Below are 7,321 nucleotides of genomic sequence, written 5' to 3'. Positions count from 1 at the left end.
TGCAGTAATTTTGGAGCCCCAAAAAAGAAAGCCTGTCATTCTTTTCGTTGTTTCTTCATCTATTTGCCATGAAGTGATGGAACTGGATGCCATGATCTTAGTTTTTTGAACGCTGAGTTTTAAGCCAGCTTTTTAACTCTCTTCTTTCACCTTCATCAAGATGCTCCTTAGTTCCTCTTTGTTTTCTGTCATAAGGGTGGTATCATCAGCACATCTGAGGTTATTGGTATTTCTCCTGGGAAGGATAGAGAAGATCTCAAACCTGAGGCACGCTGAATGGGCAGGAGGTTTGGAGTTGAGTTGCCTCTTTGCCTCCACTTCTGAAGCTTGTATTTATGTTCATGACTGGGGAATGGACAGGGAGCCAAGCCTAGCTGGAGCTCAGGGCTTTCTGGAGGATGCTGGCTTTATTAAAAGGCCCTAGGGTCAGAGGATGCTGACCTTTGGACCATTTGCTTCCCTGGTCTGGAAGACACTGGGATGCTTCTGAGTAGATGATTTCTTACTGTAACAGAGAACAGATTTCCCCCCTAACTTCCACACTCTTATGTCTAGGCTGGGCCTGAGAATCAAATTGACACAGAACAGATTAATATCAGACACGCATATAGATATTTGAAGTTAATTTTTTTTTTCTCTGCACCGTGAGCCATGTGAGATCTTAGTCCCCTCACCAGGGGTTGAACCTGTGGCTCCTGAAGTGAAAGCATGGAGTCTTAACCACTAGACCACCAAGGAAGTCCCTTGATGTTAATATTCTTATGTAGCAGGGAGCCTTCAGAGAAAAGAAATGAAGACCCAAAGAAGGAGACAGGCCTGAGAGCTTGCATGGCATTTCCACAAAGAATGATCAATTTTGGAACTTGACAAGACAAAGGAAGAAAGGGTTTGGGTTGGGGCAGTAAGTTGTGGGAGAGTGACTAGGAACTTGAATGGGGGAAACTTACGGAAGATACAGGTTATTTCAGTAGGTTTGTTTGTAGAGATCTATTTTAGCATTGACTCCAAGTCTCCAGTAATAAGAATGCTCTTGCCCTGGTGCAGAGAGGGCATACAATGTCACAGGAAATCTTATGTCCTGATTTTAGGTGGAATGGGGGGAGTTCAGAGAGCCTCATTCTTCCCTGCAAGATTTGGTGAGATATAATTTAGCAGACACACTTGCAGGGCTGTACTTAGCAGAGTGGTGACACTTATGGGGGTGGGGCATCCTAGCACCCCTTCCAGGCTGGATGGTCCCCATTCATTCCGAAGCCAGCTCCCCAGTCATCCACCTGCGGAGGAAATCTTCAAATGAGTAAGTCAGAGAAAGACAAATATATGATATCAATCATATGCAGACTCTAAAATTAAAAAATGATACAAATGAACTTATTTACAAAACAGAAATGGACTCACAGACTTAGAGAAGGAACTAGTGGACACCAGGAGAGAAAGGCTGGGGGGAGGGATAGATTTGGGAGTTTGGGATAGACATGTATGGGTGTGTGTGTGCTCAGTTGCTTCAGTCATGTCTGACTCTTGGCGATTCTATACACTGTAGCCCGTCAGGCTCCTCTGTCCCTGGGATTCTCCAGGCGAGAATACTGGAGTGAATTGCCAGGCTCTCCTCCAGGGGATCTTCTTGACCCAGGGATCGAACTCACGTCTCCTGCATTGCAAGCAGAATTTGAGCCACAGAGGAAGACCGTGACATTTACACTGCGGTATTTAAAATGGATAACCAACAAGGACCTATGGTCTAGCACTCAAGGTTATGTGGTAGCCTAGATGGGAGGTGAGTTTGGAGGGGGAATGGATACATTTATGTGTATGGCTGAGACCCTTCCCCGTTGACCTGAAACTATCACCTTGTTAATCGGCTATACTCCAATACAAAATAAAAAGTTAAAAAAAATAGGTAACAATGACCTACTGTAAAAAAAAATCATCAAATGATTATTGAAATAATTTAATAAGTCATGTATGGATGTGAGAGTTGGACGGTGAAGAAAGCTGAGCGCCAAAGAATTGATGCTTTTGAACTGTGGTGTTGGAGAAGACTCTTGAGAGTCCCTTGGACTGCAAGGAGATCCAATCAATCCATCCTAAAGGAGATCAATCCTGGGTGTTCATTGGAAGGACTGATGTTGAAGCTGAAACTCCAATACTTTGGCCACCTCATGCGAAGAGTTGACTCATTGGAAAAGACCCTAATGCTGGGTAGGACTGGGGACAAGAGGAGAAGGGGACGACAGAGGGTGAGATGGTTGGATGGCATCACCGACTCGATGGACATGGGTTTGGGTAGACTCCGGGAGTTGGTGATGGACAGAGAGGCCTGGCGTACTGCAGTTCATGGGGTCGCAAAGAGTCGGACACGACTGAGCGACTGAACTGAACTGAACTGATTATTGTTCCTATTCATGATTCATTACTGATTAGTAATTTTTTAAAGTTTTTTTTTAAATGTGGACCATTTTAAAAATCTTTATTGAACTGGTTACAGTACTGCTTCTATGTTTTGTTTTTTTGGCCGAGAGGCATGTGGGATCCTAGCTCCCCTACCTGGGATTGAACCTGTGCCCCCTGCATTGGAAGGCAAAATCTTAACTGCTAGACCTCCAGGGAAGTCCTTGATCAGTCATTTAAATCACACTCTGAAGACAGTGATTGATGAGAAGCTGGTTTTCAAGAATAAAAAGAAGTATAAGGAGAAGGAATGGATAAAAGAACAGGAAAAACACAGAAGATCAAAGGGATGTTAATGAAGGGAAGAGGGGGACAGGTGTTGAGAAAAGCAGATGTGTCTTTGCTCAAAGAAGCACACTTGTAGAGTTCTGCCATTCACTTCTGGGACTCAATTTCCCTCCCTGTTTTCCTTTGGGGCCTCCTTGCTTTCAGTTTGAATGAGATTAGGCAACAGGGTTATTCATCACATGTTGGACTTCATTCCAATGTCCAGGATAATGGATTTAACCTCGAGATAAGGCCTTTTTTTTTTTTTTAAATAAAGGGGAAAGAAAAACACCCTCACAGCAGGCAGTCGTTTGCTCTGGAGGCTCCTGTGGTTTGAATATTATCGGTGGGCAGGTGAATAGATTAGATTGTACCTGGGGACTCTACTTCAGTGGAAAAAAAAGTTGTGTCCCCAGGGCCTTGAAATTTGAAGACAGCTAGACTGTTTCATTAACCAGGGATAATGTAACAACATGAAGCTATATCCACAGAGCGTATGCAAGTGCTGGTCACACCCCTTTGTCTCAGCCCAAGGTCACCTACAGCTTCGGTGGGCAATTTTCATCCACTCCTGAAATGGGCATCCTCTAACACAGGTCCTGGGAGGGTGTCTCCTGGTTATGTGCCTGGTGTAAACTCTACTCCTGGAGCACGGGATGGACTGGGCAACTCATTTCTAATGACTAGAATCCAACAAAAGTGATGGGGTGTTACTTTTGGGATTAGATTATAAAGATTGTGACCTTGGTCACACTTGCCCTCTCTTGCTCTCTTTGAGGAAAGCCAGCTGTCATGTTGTGAGCTGCTCAATGGAGGGGCCATGTGACAAGGAGGGCTTTTCATCAACAGCCAGCAAGGAACTGAGACCCTTAGGCCACCAGCCTGTGAGGAACTGTATCCTGTCAACTGCCACCTGCGACAGCCTGCAGTTGGCTCCTCCTCAATTAGTTTTTTAAAAATTTATTTATATTTATATTTTTTGGCCATGCTATGGCACATGTGGATCTTAGTTCAGGAGTCAAACCTAGACTCCCTGCCTTGGAAATGTGGAGTCTTAACCACTGGGCCACCAGGGACATCCCTCCCCCACAATGTGAACATTTAGCTGCCTGCAGCCCAGTTATAACCTAGGTTGCAGCCTTTTAAGAGATGCCGAGCAGAACCCCTAGCTCAGCTGCACCTGGATTCCCAGCCCACAACAACTGGGATATGGTTAATGTGTGTTGCTTTAAGCCAATTAGTTTTGGGTTAATTTGTTACACAGCCATTGGTAGCCAATGCAACTCACCTGCCTGCTTCTCTATGACTGAGGGTGTTCTCTTCCCCCAGGAGCGTGGCATGTCCACAAGTGCCCTGGAGCTCATGTCCCCGGGAGATGTCAACCAATGAGGAATGGGGTTTGATAGATATTCCAGTAATCCTTGGGGACACAGTCCTAAGGTATGTTATACACAGTCACTCAGAGGACCCCAAGAGGATGGGGCCACAGTTGCCCACAGAGGTAACCCATTTATTGAAGATAACCCTTTCTTAGCTTTCTTCCCTTCCTTGCTTTGCTTCACCTACTTACCATGCTTCCTGAGATCGTCTTCCAAACAAACCACTAGTATCCAACTCATTTTTCAGAGTCTATTTTTTTTTTTTTGGCAGAACCTACACTCAGACAAAGCCTCTATATGATATTTTCCAAAAGTTTCCCTAAGGAATAGGGGAACACAACCCCTACTCAGACACCCTCCAAAACTCATATTCAATCCTATTATTGAAGGTGATGACAGCTCTCTAGATTAGGATGAAAAGTAGTAGGATTAGCCTGAGCACTTTTGCAATACTTTCTATATCTTCTGTCATTTCATAAATCTAAGCATCCGCTCCACAATCCTAAGAGTCCTGGGACTTGTGACAATAACTGCAAACAACACATGGTTTAGAGTCTGGAATCTTGAGACTCCTAAGCAATTAAGTAGTGAAGCTGTGTGATTGGTCTCCAAAGGTGCTGTGGATGTTGATGCCAAAGAGAAGGACTGGTGGTCTGTTTCTCATTGCCAGGTCCTCTGCCAGCTCCTCCACTGGCTGTCTTGGTGCTGTTCATAGACCTGTTACTCAGTTGTCCTGCCTGCCGAAGTTATAGACTTTTTCCTCCTCCAATAGTGTTTGGGGTCCATTTTTGAGGGCTAGTTCAATGTGACCTTATTGCTGAGACACTGCAACATAAGGAAGGTTGAAAATACTTTCTGGAGTAATGATGGGAACCGTGAGAAAGAACTTGAAACCCATTGTCTCTTTTAATTAGCTGCTGGGTATAATGCTATAAGCTGGGGGCAATTTTGCCCCCTTTCTGGAACATTTGGCACTATCTGGAGACTTTTAAAAAAATTTTAAGATTTTTTTTTTTTTTTTAATGTGGACCATTTGAAAGTCTTTATTGAAGCTCTTAGAATTTTGCTTCTGTTTTATGTTTTGATTTGGGGGCCTTTTAAGGCATGTCGCATCTTAGCTCCATGACTAAGAATAGAACCTGCACCCCTGGCATTGGAAGGTGAAGTCTTAACTACTGGACTGCCAGGGAAGTCCCTCTGGAGATATTTTTGATGGTCACGGCTTGAGGGGAGGGTTTTATCTACTGGCATATAGTAGGTAGAGACCGAGGATGCTGCTAAATATCCTGCGATACGCCACGCAGCCCCTCAACAAAGGATTATCCAGCCCCAAGTGTCAACAGTGTCGAGGCTGAGAAACCCTGAATACTACAAGAATCTCTCTAAAAATAAAAGTGGAAGGATATGGGTTTATACATCATGCTGTTTACAGATGTAATCAATTTAGAAATGAAAGAGCAACTTAAAAAAAAAAAAGAAGACGCCAAGAAGTGGTGGTCTGTTGAGGAGACAGAGAATCTCAGTGGTTAATAGCATGGATGTGAAGTCAAATGGATGTGAGCCAGACTTCAGGGTCTGTGTTCACTTGGTCTCTGACTTGGAGCAAATGACTTGACCTCTCTCAGTGTCAGTTGTCTTGTTTGTAACATAGGTATAGTCATGGGGCCTGCCTGATTGAATTGTGATAAATAATCGAGGGGGACGTATAAAGTATCTGGAACAAAGCATAGCACCCAAGTAACACCCAATAACTAACTGGAAGAAAGATAGAGGCTTGGCAGGAAATAACAGAGGCCTGGAATCTCAGTGCCAAGGGTCTATTATTTTGGAGCAACCTATACTCAGATAGGACTTTTCAGGTGGCTCAGTGGTAAAGAATCCACCTGCCAATGCAGGAGACTCAGGTTCGATCCCTGGGTTGAGAAGATCCCTTGGAGAAAGAAATGGAACCCACTCCAGTATTCTTGCCTGGGAAATCCCATGGACAGAGGAGTCTGGTGGGCTATAGTCCATGGGGTCTCAAAGAGTCGGACATGACTTAGCAACTGAGCATGCACAACACTCAGATAAAGGCTTCCCTGGTGATCAGTGGTAATGAATCTGCCTGTCAATGCAGGAGAGACAGGTTCAGTACCTGATCCAGGAAGATCCCCTGGAGAAGGAAATGGCAACCCACTGCAGTATTCTTGCCTGGAAATCCCCATGGACAAAGGAGCCTGGCGGGCTCTAGTCCATAAGGTTACAAAGAGTCAGACACGACTGAGCGATTGAACAAGAATGACACTCAGCTAAAGCCCCTATATGGTATCTTCCAAAAGTTTTCCTAAGGAATAGAGGGATAAAACCCCTATTCAGACACCCTCCAAAAGTTGTATTCAATCCTATTATTTAAGGCTGTATTAAGGCTGTATGTCTCAACACAGCATTGAGAAAAGGGAGTGTCTGTTCTCAAAAATATTTAGTATTAGGACGGAATCCTCTCTGAAATCCTGCCTGCGAAATCATCCCAGAATCTGCCTTCCCACCCAGACCTCCGTCATCTGAATTCCGACTGGTTTTGGTTTTCATTTTTCAGTATCTGTTCCTTGAGTGTAAATAAACAATCCATGGCTGGGCCTGTGGAGGCCTTCCCACGAAGGAGGGCACTCTCCCCGGGAGCTGGAGCGCAGACAAGGAGGCCCAGGGCGCGCCCGCCTGCGCCCTGCGCGCCTCAGAGCCTCGGCGGGTTACCTCAGGGAAACCGCCCGCAGATGACGCGGCCCAAGACAAATAAATGCTGACCCTTCTCGCTCTGAAATTCAGGGCATGAGACCTCAGGAGAAGAATGATTCCTCACAGGCAGGGAGGTCTCCTGAATGTGTCTGGTAGCTGGCTTCTGAGAGACAGGGGGAGAGAGAGATGGAGAGACACACACAGACAGAGAGAAGAATGGGGCAGGGGGAGAATGGGGGAGAGAGGGCGGGAAGGAGACAGACAGACAGACAGACAGAGACAGGGAGGAAGGGAGAGAGAGAGAGGAGAGGGAGAAGAGGGACAGACAGACAGACAGTGAGAGACAGGGAGGAAGGGAGAGAGAGAGAGGAGAGGGAGGGAAGGAGACAGATAGAGACAGAGGGAGGGAGGGAGAGATTTGTTAGTTCATCAGCCCCCACAGTTTTAGAGTCTGCACAGCATATCCTATAAAGAAAGAAAAGAAAGAAAGTGAAGTCACTCAGTCATGTCCG

This window comes from Giraffa tippelskirchi, chromosome 12, assembly GCF_054371585.1.
Source record: "Giraffa tippelskirchi isolate mGirTip1 chromosome 12, T2T-mGirTip1v1.2.pri, whole genome shotgun sequence".
Lineage (NCBI taxonomy): Eukaryota > Metazoa > Chordata > Mammalia > Artiodactyla > Giraffidae > Giraffa > Giraffa tippelskirchi.
The sequence above is the reverse complement of the archived record's forward strand: the minus strand, read 5'-3'. Positions refer to the sequence as shown.